This window comes from Trachypithecus francoisi, unplaced genomic scaffold (assembly GCF_009764315.1).
Source record: "Trachypithecus francoisi isolate TF-2019V2 unplaced genomic scaffold, Tfra_2.0 Lachesis_group3, whole genome shotgun sequence".
NCBI classification, from domain to species: Eukaryota; Metazoa; Chordata; class Mammalia; order Primates; family Cercopithecidae; genus Trachypithecus; species Trachypithecus francoisi.
The window spans coordinates 25,089,222-25,101,613 of NW_022681468.1; positions in this window are offsets into that span (position 1 = coordinate 25,089,222).

Sequence of the window (12,392 nt, forward strand, 5' to 3'; positions counted from 1 at the left end):
GAACTCCACCTTCTGGTATTCATTGCCTAGTATAATTTTCTACCTTTTAGTGGGCAGGACTTGTAACTTGCTTCAAATGATTAAAATATGACTAATGTGACGAAATGTGACTTCCATGATTATGTTACATTATATAAAACTATCTTACTAGCAGACTCACTTTGGTGTCTCTCCATTGCATTGTTGGCTTGGAAGAAACAAGCTTTTTTAATTCTACAACTACAAGGAGATACATTCTGCCAACAACCTGTGAAAGCTAAGAATCAGATGCTTTCCAGTCAATCAGATGCCTCCCAGATGAGAATCAAGTCCCAGCAGACAGCTTGTGTGCAGCATTGAAGAAGACCCAGCCACATCGAGCCTAGACTAGCTATCCACAGAAACGGTGATAAATGTGTAGCTTTAATCCACTAAGTTTGTGGATTTTGTATGCAGCACAAAAAAAACTAATACATGACTTTTAATGTATTTTGTTTGCTTTGGTTTTTTATTTTAATTTCAGATTCAAAGGGTACATGTGCAGGTTTCTTACATGGATGTATTACATAATGATGAGGTTTGGGCTTCTAGTTTACCCATTGCTAAAATAGTGAACATTGTACCCAATACGTTACTTTTCAACCCTAACCCATCTCTCACACCCTCCCTTTTTTTGAATCCCCAGTGTCTATGTTATTCATCTTTATGTTCATGTGTACCCATTCTTTGGCTCCCACTTTTAAATGAGAACATGCAGTATTTGATTTTCTGTTTCATCATCACTTGGGATGATGGCCTCCACTTTCATCCATGTCACTCCAAAAGACATGATTTTATTATTTTTTATGGTCACATAGTATTTCATGGTGTGTGTGTATACAAACACACACACACACGCACACACACATACACACACAACTTTGATTATGATTTGATGATGTTCATCTTTTGTCTTTCAAATGTCCTCTGAGTCTCTTGTATCTGGATGTCTACATCTCTAGTAATATCAGAGAAATTTTCCTAAGTTATTCTTTCAAATATGTTTTAAAAACTTCTGACTTTTTATTATTCTCCCTCAAAAATTCCTGTAAGTCATAGGAATTTGTCAAAAATGAAGAAAAAAGAATTTTTAAAAAAATAAGCAAAGCCTTTAAGAAATAGGGAATATGCAAAGTGTCTAAACCTATGACTTACAGGCATTCCTGAAGGAAAAGGAGAAAAAGTAAGAAGTTTGGAAAACATATTTGAGGGAATAATTTGAAAGCCCAGTCTTCAAGCTTTGACATTTATTTCTTCTTAATTTAGCCTATTGTTAAAGTTTTCAGTTGTGTTTTCGATTCTCTTCAGTGAACTATTTATTTTCAGAAGTTCTGGGGTTTTTTTAATATAACTGTCTCATCTTTCATATCTTGAATTGTTTTCCTGATTTTTTTTTTCTGTTGCTTTTCAACTTTCTCTTGGATCCCATCGAGCTCTCTTACAACTCATATTTTGAATTCTTTATCTGTCATTTCTGAATTTTTATTTTAGTTAGGATCCACTGCTAGAGAGCTAGTATGGTCCTTTGGGCATGTCACAACATTTTGTTTCTTCATGATGCTGGAGTTCTTACACTGGTTCCTTCCCATCTGGAGAAGCTGTCACTTCTTATTTCTGAATTTACTTTTGTATAAGTGGGATTTTCCCCCTTGAGGATATGACTGTTGTGTATGTTGGGTAAGGCCCTTTAGCTTTGCCTCTTTATACTTTCAAGGAGTCAAAGTTCTGTATGAATTCCTTAGTTATAGACAGCTTCATGTAGTTGTTTTCACAAATGCAGATGGTTTGTAGCTTGCAGCAGTTGTATACTGTGTGTGTGATCAGGCTCACTGTCTCCTACAGAGATGGAGAAGTAGAGGTCTCAGGAGTCTTACCTCATTCCCTAGTGCTGTGTACTTCTGTCAGCATGAATTATTAATATAGTATATTGGGTTGAACAGTTTACCCTACAGACCAGTAGGTGGCACTTGGACACAGCTGGCTGAGCTCTGTAAAACAAGGTCAGAAGTTGTGATGGGCTGTGCAAATTGACCTCCTGGCCCATAGGTGGCACTTACAGGCAGGAGGTAGTTGCAGTGGTGGCAGTGAAATTTTTAACTTGATCTTTGTTAATCACGGGAAGTAGCAGGGTGTCCTGGGTGATGGGTGGGGCGTGGAGCTCCCAGGAGACATGTACCACACTGTACTGCCAAGGTGGCTGAGGCTTGGCGTGGGCAAAACTGGACAGAGCTGGGTCCAGTAAGCCCGCCACAGGCTCTCGGAAGCTGATGCAAGCACCAAACGTGGCGTGGGTCTAGGGCAGCTCTCAGACCACTGGGACAACCCTCCAGGGTGAGGTGGAAGCATCGCTCCTGCACCACAGAGCCCCCTCAGGGAAAAAGGGGCCGCCTGGGGTTTTCAGCCCAGCAAGTGGTCTTAGGGCCCACCCAACTCCCACATTCCCAACCCAGTTGGTCTCCCTCCAGTGTCCACCGCAGTAGCAGGTTTGAATAGCTAGCTAGTTCCAAGCTGTCCACCCACAGATCACCAAGCTGTTCTAGGCGTGCTGGGCCACGAGACTACCTGGAGCAGAAAGCGGGGGCATCAGACCACAGCCTTTCCAGTCTGGTCTCACAGACAGCGGTGCCCACCTCCCATGTTATCATAAAATTCATGCCACATCCTTCTCTGTGTTGTGGCAGTGGGGCTCCTCCCCACCACTCAAGATCAGACAGACTACAGACCTCATCTCCATTCCCCTGGGCGGTGTGCTCAAACGCTGGAGACCTGGGACTAGGTCAGGAGATTTGTCTCCCGGCCCTTAAACCCAAGCACTGGCTCTAACAAGGAGGGGTGAACGGCTCCCAAACCACCAACAAAACACTCGGGTGGGGCAATGGCAGCTACATGGTTGGCCCACTGTGGGAATGGCCAGGCAGGCAGCCCTGGGAAGAACAGGCAGGCATGGGGCATGTGATTCAAATGCACCTCTGTCCCACAGCGGTGGTGATGGAGCCTCTCTTTGGGGTTTGTGAGCATGCCTGTGCCCTGCTCACTCCTCAGCCCTGCAGACAGCAGCAGCTCCGGCTGCATAAGAAAGGATGCTGAGCCTTGCAGGGTAGGCACCATGAGTTGCATTTTGCTGTAACTCCCCAGAACACTGAAGCCTTTGGGGTTTCATGCAAGTTCAAACAGTGCTTCTGCATGGTCTCTGGGCAGCTCCTTCTGCCAGTCCAAAGGTCTGTGGGGGTCATGGAACTCTCCTGTAGCTAGGATCCCAGGGGGCAGCAGCAGGAATGTGGTGTTCTGGGATTCCTTCACTCACCCGTTCCTTGGGCCTGGGTCTGGGTTTGAGGGCTGGTCCCGGCACCCAGCAATATTAAGTAGGCAGCCCTGCTTTTTCCTTCTTCTATCAAGGTGTCTTCCATTACCTCCCTATTGAATTTCAGTGTTCCCTCTCAAAAGATCGGTTTGAAGTATGTTTTACTCAATATTTTGGTTCCTCTTTATGGAAGAGGTGCATCCCAGCTGCATCTAATCAACTGTCTTGAACCTCTCCATAACTGTATTTTGTTGTAAAATATAAAATATAATTCCAAAATAATTTAATCTTTAATAGCTACCACAACTTCTGCAAGACATTTCGGACATCATTGGAGATAAAGGATACATTTTGAGACAGGAAGATGAACTTAGAGCTGTCAAAATCGTATTAAGTGTTTGTTTGCCCCTTTATTTAAAGTTGTCCCTGATATCTATAATTTCCTAGCAGTCAAATAATCAAAACTATGTTTTAAGAATGCAGTACTCTCAAGTAGAGATTATTGGTAAGATCCCTTTGAGGTATAAATGAAACATTTTAAATACATGTAATCTATTTAAGAAAATACAGTACAAGGATTTCATTCAAGAGACACTAAATCCTCTCTGATTTTAAGGAAATAAGAGATAGCTTTTAGCTGAACTGGTAAGGGAAGGCTTCATGGGAGAGGTGCCAATTGGCTTGAACTGTGAACTATGTTATGTAAGACATTTATTGGTAAGTAAATGAGGGAAAGGTTAAACATTAAAGTTCTGTGTAGGGTAAAGCTAACCCATGAAGCACTTGGACAATAGTAAGGAAAGAAGTTTAAATGAGACAGTGTATTCCTGTAAAGAAGTAATAATAAATGATGGAATGAGAAAGGGTAGACTGAACCCAGAGAATAAAGTATCTTAAATGCCAAATCAAAAACTTTGAACTTTATCATGAAGGCAGGCAATGAAATGTCATCGAAATCTGATTAACAGGAGAATCACAGTATAGAATTTATATCAGTTTCTGTACTTAGTCATAACCAGTTAACTACTTCTCAAGTCAGTTAAAATTTGAAACTGAGAACACAATGTAATTCAGTAAACAAAAATGATACCCATGCTTTCTTTCTATAGCTCAGAAATCCATAACATTTCTTACCATTGTAGCTAATGTGACTAAAGGTAAGACATTCACATTTGGTGTTAGGAGTCCTGGGTCCTCAGGCTCTGAAATTGCCATTAGGATTTAACGTCACTGGTTAAATCAATAATTTTCTTGATACTTCATAATCTTATCTGTCAATGAGTGATGATGGTAATATCTGCTGTACAGACTACACAGTATTGCGGAAAAATTAAGTGATCATTGCAAACAACCTAATTTTTTGAGAGGCTTTATTTATCAAAAGAATTTTTTATGGATTAAAAAATGGATTCAATTTAACTGACAACAAATAACATGAATTCAGTTATTGAAGTCCAAGAAATATGTACAAGTCAACAAGTGCCTGATGCAGACGCAAAGAAAACTTGGAATGTTTGCACTCTGACTCCCACAAGAGGACAGGGTCAGGAATCCAGCTGGAGTTTGACCTAATTGAACAGAAGGTCCAGCAACGTTTGAACTGTGGCCTGAGATAGACTGTGTTAATAATATTATAATAAGAAAAAGGCACATGCAAATGAGCTGAGGAGTAATATGTGGAGCAACTAATGGTTCAGCTACTGCCCCCTGGGGGAAAAATGGGTGCAATGCCACAAGAAAACGAAAACCTCAGGGATCAAAGTGAATGAGTCAACATAAATGTCAAAGAAATGATTTATGGCACAACCGCAAAATGGGATACCATGAAATATTGTGAACATGAAGAAAAGTCACTGGTATTAGTTGCTATATTATTAAAGAAACATGAACAGCATCACACACACACACACACACACACGTACATACACAATGAGAAAAGAGAAACAAAATACACACCAAGATATCTACTTTTTAAAGAATCTTGACGAAAGTTATCTCTGGATGTTGAAATTTAAGGTTGTTTATTTGTATTTTATTGGTAATTCCTCTAAATTGGAAAGGTGCTGTATATATAAAATAAAATAATGCTTTTTAATTGAATAATATAATACCTATTAAAACACTATGTAAGTGGTAAAGTACTAGTCAGATGAGTTATTATTATTAATTATTATTAATTAATAGAAAAGTTTTTCTATCCAGCTGCTTCTATGATATCAACATAAATCATATCAGTGGGAAGCAGCTCATATGGCCTTAGGAATACAGAACTGGGGATCAAATCTTAGCTTCCCTTCTTGGTAGCTGAATGACCTTGGGCAAACTAATTAACCTTGGTATGTCTTCGATATTTTAAAGGTAAGATACACATAATGATACGTGTACCAAAGATTGTTCTAAGCATAAAATAAATTGGCAAGAGTACAGTGCTTTCACTAGGTAAAAAATAATGATTTGATACAGGCTAGCCACACTTATTATCACCAATCTATACATTCAACAAAGATTTACTGAGTTCCTATTCAGTGTCAGAGAACATCTTGCCTCAGGGAATTCACAACTTGTGGATAACCTTATCGAGGAAGTTCTGTAGTATGTTTAATACAGTAAATCTAGTATCATAACAATTGAATGAGTAACTTCAAGGAGTGATAAAGCATATGTGGAATTCTAAGATTGCAGGCAAGGGGTGGGGGCATGCACCTATGCCTAGGAAAGTATAGAGCCTTTCCAGTGGAGGTGACACCTGAGCTCAGTCTTAAAGGCTGAGTAGGTGCTTCAGAGGCAAGGAAGAAGAGCATCCCAAGGAGAGAAAAGGGCGGAGTCAAAATCAGAGACATTAAGAAGTGTTATCACATTTGGGGAACCAAAGTAGTTTCACAGCGCTAGAGAATGCTAAGGATATATTATTATTCAAGTATAAGCAAGCATCTTCTTGCTTTACAGCAAACACATGTAAGACTATGAAATGCAACTGAAAGGTTCAAATATGATCAAGTTGATTTGGTACAAAGGTATACAAGGAAGTACCATTTCAAAATTAAATCCATAACTCAAGCAGCAAAATCTTAGAACGGATCAGAGATTTTAAAACACATTTTACATATAAAATTAAGGGAAATAATGAAATTTTGGCAGTAGACCAAAGGTGATTCTCCCTGCATTCATTATCATTGTGTAGTATTTCTATAATGACACTGTCAAAATATATTATTAATATTGGTGATTTATGATACTTCCTCATGCTCACCCATTTGGCCCCTGGGAGAACACACAAAGTAAACATGAGAATGTTTAAAATCAATATTTACTTTGCCTTTAAAAAGAAATGAAGAAATTTACTTTGATCATTTTGGGTGGGCACTGTCATTTTCTATTAGCTTTTTGTTTTTATAACAGGAGGGAAGTTTTGGACACAAAGGATACATTAAGTGAAATAATTTTTGTGAATGAAGTATAGCTATTCCACAAGAGAAACTAAACCAATAGATTGAGGATAAACCACCATCAGCTGTCGTCATTTAAAAGTGTGATATACTAGCCACACAAGAAGGAAACAAGGGGAGAAGTCTACTTTGTTTGCTTTCAGCATAAGTGTGCTGCATTGGAGTAACCCAAGCAATTAGGATCAGAGTACTTAGTAGACAGTAGAAATGGTCTAATCTGGACTCAAGAAACTGTATTGAATGACTTCTTGTACTTGCTGCTAAGCAAGGTGAAGCTGTAGAGAAAATCCATTGAAAAAAAAAGCTAATGTCTTTTTTAAGTCACTTTCTTTGACAAGTTATTGGAATCCTATAGAATACTGGAATTACCATACAGTTGAGGTGCATTCCTTGTATCCCGAAAAGCCTGAAAGAAATACAATTGTAAGATGGAGAAAGCCAGGAAGGAATATGCTGATTGACATATAGAACATTTGGAGAATGATAGTTTAGAAATGAACTGAAGGCTTAGAAATCATCTAGCTCCAATATTACAGTCTTTTACTATTGCACCAGGACCTTGTCTGTACTTGTCCAGCTTGCTCTCTAACTTGTCCTAATGCCTCTTGTCACATGGTCTTTGCATATGTGGGTTTTTCTTTCTGGAATATTCAATATATCACCTCTAACCTTTTCAATTTTTTGCCAAAGCTCATGTATGGCTCCTTGCCCCGAAATTTGTGATATATTGTTCATCCCATTGCAGGCTTTCATTTGCATCTTCTATTTCTCTTTTCTAGCACTTCCATAGTGTCCTATTCATTTGTGTTTGAAAAGTATCTCTCTTCCCCTCTACACAGTAAGCTTCATGTGAGTAATCGCTTGTTTATTTTGTTGAGCTTGCATCCCCCAGTGCCTAACACATAACAAGCTCTTTTTAAATTAAGAAGTGCGGCTTTTACTCCCATCGTAAAGCAATACTTCAATGTCCCATATGTTTTTGCTGTTTCGTACCATTGTGCTGGTTATTCCTTCTAGTTAGAATATTTTCCCTAATTTTGTCTGGCTGATTTTTCCCCATTCTTCAAGATGAATCTGAATACCTGTGGATATGCTTCTTCATCTCTTGACTAAGTTCCTAGAAGCCCTGCGCTTCCAAATCCTTCTGTATATAACCGTCTAATAGCACCACCATTTTTCTTAACAGCAGAAGTTCTTCAAAAACAACATCCACCAAGGTAATCAACTGGATTAACCAGTCCTTTCAACTCTTCCTGAAATAAACTCTAATACCCATGGGGTGCTGATCATTTTTGACTAGTTGATTGCTCTCTAACAGACCTGCATCCTTTGGCCTCCTTCATTTGAGGTCTACGTTCACCAAGAACCACTGTGTTTGTTTCCATAATTTTGTATGTCAGGGATACTTGTTATTCTAATTACATAATTTAATTAGATTGTACATAACTAAAGAAATGTGACTATGTAACAGAATCTTTTCCATAAAAGAATAGATTAAAGTAAGTTGCCAAAAATGAGTCAATCATTTGTTATGATCAAGGCTGATGTAAAAGACCGGGAAAAAATTGGTTTAAATCTAGACATCTGTACTCACATTGCTTCACAAGTGCCTAGATTCTCTCTCCTCATTAAAGAAATCAAAACTGGAAATGTATAATGACAGAAAACTCTAACTAGCAACCCTCATTAAAATGTCTACATTAAAATAATATGTTGAAAGCAACCTAAATGTCAATCAATGGATGTGTAGATTTTTTAAGATGTGGTATATACATACAATGGAATATTACTCAGCCTTAAAAAGAAAGAAAATGTTCACACATGCTGCAATGTGGATGAACCTTGAAGGCATTATGCTAAGTGGAATAACCCAGTAACAGAAGGTTATAGATTATATAATTTCACTCATATAAATAATCAAACATTGTTACAATGACCGAAAATAGAATGGTGGTTTCCAAGGGCAAAGGAAAACCATGGAGTTATTGTTCAATGGGTACAGAGTTTCCATTTGGGACGATAAAAATGTCCTGGAGATGAATGGTGGTGATGTTTTCACAACAAGGTGAATGTATTCATGCTGCTGAACTGTACATTTTATAATAGCTAAAATAGCAAATTTTATATCATGTGTATTTTACCACAATTTAAAAATAAATTAATAATAATAGTGTGTTGACGGAAACTTTTATAATGCCTCACTTTGACTCCATTTTATGAATCAAGTAACTGTTGGTCTCCATCATAGTGGATGAGTAGGCTTCTATTACAGTAGCTTTTTTACCTGTCTCTCATCCTCGGCATACAGGAAGCCACAATGAGCAGAAACTGTTTCTTTCATCACCATCTACAGACTTCTATGTTTCCTGAAATTTAGTAATTGATCAATAAATGTTCACTGAAGGAATGAATGGACAAATGCTGTTATGTTGCTGCCGAGGGAATAGCAGCTTAGAAAAGCTAAGATCACACAGCTGGATAGTGGCATTAATGCGACAATATTTCAAATTCCATGGACCAAAATTATATCTTTTTTATTCAATTTGAAAAATGTACATTAGAACGCTACTACATGCCAATACTGTGTTAAAGATTAAAGATACAAAGATGAAACATATCTAGTTTGTGATCACTGCTATATTTTGCTTTAAGAAAACTGCATTAAACACTCAGAATTATGTATCAGTTAAACCTCCAGGAGAAAGACTGGCAGGTGGGTTGCTCCTCTTACTCCAGTCAGAATGGTGATTACTAAAAGTCAGGAAACAACAGATACTGGCAAGGTTGTGGAGAAATAGGAACACTGTTACACTGTTGGTGGGAGTGCAAATTAGTTCAACCTTTGTGGAAGACAGTGTGGTGATGCCTCCAAACCAGAAATACCATTAGACCCAGCAATCCCATTACTGGGTATATACCCAAAGGGTTATAAATCATTCTACTATAAAGACACATGCACATGTATGTTTATTGCAGCGCTATTTACAATAGCAAAGACATGGAACCAACCCAAATGCCCATCAATGGTAGACTGGATAAAGAAAATGTGGCACATATATACCATGGAATACTATGCAGCCATAAAAAAGAATGAGTTCATGTCCTTTGCAGGGACATGAATGAAGCCAGAAGCCATCATTCTCAGCAAACTAATACAGGAACAGAAAACCAACCACATGTTCTCACTCATTAGTGGGGGAGTTGAACAATGAGAACACACGGACACAGAGAGGGGAACATCACAAACCAGGGCCTGTTGGTGGGTGGAGAGCAAGTGCAGAGAGAGCATTAAGACAAATACCTAATGCATGGGGGGCTTAAAACCTAGATGACGGGTGCAGCAAACCACCATGGCACATGTATACCTATGTAACAAACCTGCATGTTCTGCACATGTATCCAAGAACTTAAAGTTACAAAAAAAAAAAAACAAAAACAAAAACAAAACAAAACAAAACAAAACAAAAAAACCTGCTTTGAATTTGGATGCAATCTGTGCAAAGCAAAGAGTTTAGACTGGGTTCCAGAGACAGGAGTCATGAGTTTTGGCAGCTCAGTTATTAATTCATCATCCCACCTTGAATAGCTCCTCGTCACCTCTCTACACTTCAGTTTCTTCATCTGTAAACCATCTTCTGAGTGAAAGTACTCCATTTGGCATCCACAGACTCTCCAGAAATCTTAACAGTCTTTGAGAGCCTGACTCAGACTCCCAAAGCCACAGACAGGAGCATTTTGAGAGAAGGAACAAAAACAAATCATCTCAGGTCTCCATTTTTCCAATGGAAACAGCCCAGAACAATAAGCCCCCTGGTATGGTTACATCCAGCAGGATGTTTCCTGCTTAAGTCAGTACCTGCTAATCACATGGCTGAGCTGTCACACAAAGTGATGAATGTGGAAAACAGCCTTCTGGGGAATGGGCCAAAAATTCTCTTCCTAGCCAAAGAAATCAAAGGAAATGATTGTCTCATTCAAGTTCCATGGACCTAGTGGGAAGGAATTGTTTCAAACTCAGGAAGCAAGTCTATCTTCATCAATGTGTGTTCTCAAAGGCATTCCATGGCTTATGAAAAGAGCCTCCAACAGTCTAGGGACACCATAAACCCTGAGGGATATCTCTTGCTCAATCCATCACTGCTCTTCATGACCGGACTTAAGTAAAACATTTCGCTGACCAAAATCCTCACTCGTGTCACACACCCCTACTCTGTGCTCCCAGAATCCAGATGTAAATCTTTATCACAGTACTAATTATTTGTGAATTTCTTTAATGTCTGCTATCAAGGCTATATAGCATGCCCCTTGAGTCTAGGGAATGTGTCTGTCTTGTTCTTTATTGCATTTCCTGACAGAGTGCCTAACAGCGAGTTCAAATAATACATTGAATAATTGAATTTGCTATCTACCTGTCTACTCTGCTGAATTATAAGTTTTCTGTGGATGAGGTGTGTTGTTTATTTTCATATTACTACTAAATGTACTTAATCTACTTAAAGTAGATGCTGGCTCACAGTTAAGATCGATTTATTGAAGGAAGGAATGATCTTTGAGGATACAGAAGCACCCTCACCACACTCTACCTTCTGGGAGGTAGAAAGATTTCCCTAATGCCACTTTACTAGTTCAATATGAAGATGTCCATTCATGCTGCTTGGTCATGGAAGCCTTTGCCACACACATATACCAGGCTAGAAAATCTCAGAGCCTTTGTGTCATAGTGTTGATTGCTAGGCAAATGGACATTTTCAGTCTGGAACGATTGAACTCAAGTTCTTGTAATTTGTAGGTCTGCTTTAAGTTTTTATGGCTTAACCCTCTGCTATGTCTTATATTCTCTAATAGCCTTGCTTATATCTTCTCATGTAGCAAAATGTCAATGCCCAGAAATTCAAAAAAAATCCAAGTTCTAGTCCCAAATGTGCTGCCAACTCTTAACTTCCCCCGCTTCAGCCTCATTGGGACTTAGTGGACTAATCTGTAAAATAAATGAATTAACTAGCATATCTTCAAGGGTTTTCCAGGAAATCTAAAATGTTGTAAAGCCCTAACATACATCAAGCCTGTGACCAAATGAATATAATTAACCAATCATTTTGGATCTCTCCACACTTCTTACTTCTTCCCCGTAAGATCACCTATTCAAGACAAGGAGCTGAATGTGTTGGGTTATTATTGGAGCCTTGGGCCCAAAGGATCTGTCAATGTGCTTTTCTGTTTCTTGAAGAGCTCCTTTTCTATATAGTCTTACCAGAACAGTTTGTGGTATTATAAATGAAGTTTCTAGATTCACAGTGAGTACAGTGTCAGTTCAGAAATATTCAGCTCTTAAAGCTGCATTCTGAGGTCTGTTGACTTCTCTTCCCATCCAATTCAAATATCACCCTGGTGACTTCAGAACATTTTCCATTTCTTGCCAATAAGATTTTCTTCTGCACTGTGTGGTCTTTGGTCTGCTTCTATTTAAGTCAAGGGAATGGCTTGCATGCATTCTTTTGAGATTCACTGGCCATTTTTCTCTAAAAAAGAAGCATCCAAGTGATATATTGAAAGTACATCTAACCTTCCAGAGCTATATAGCAGACCTCAGCTGAAATGAGCAACAGAACAGCATTCCAGGTGGCTCA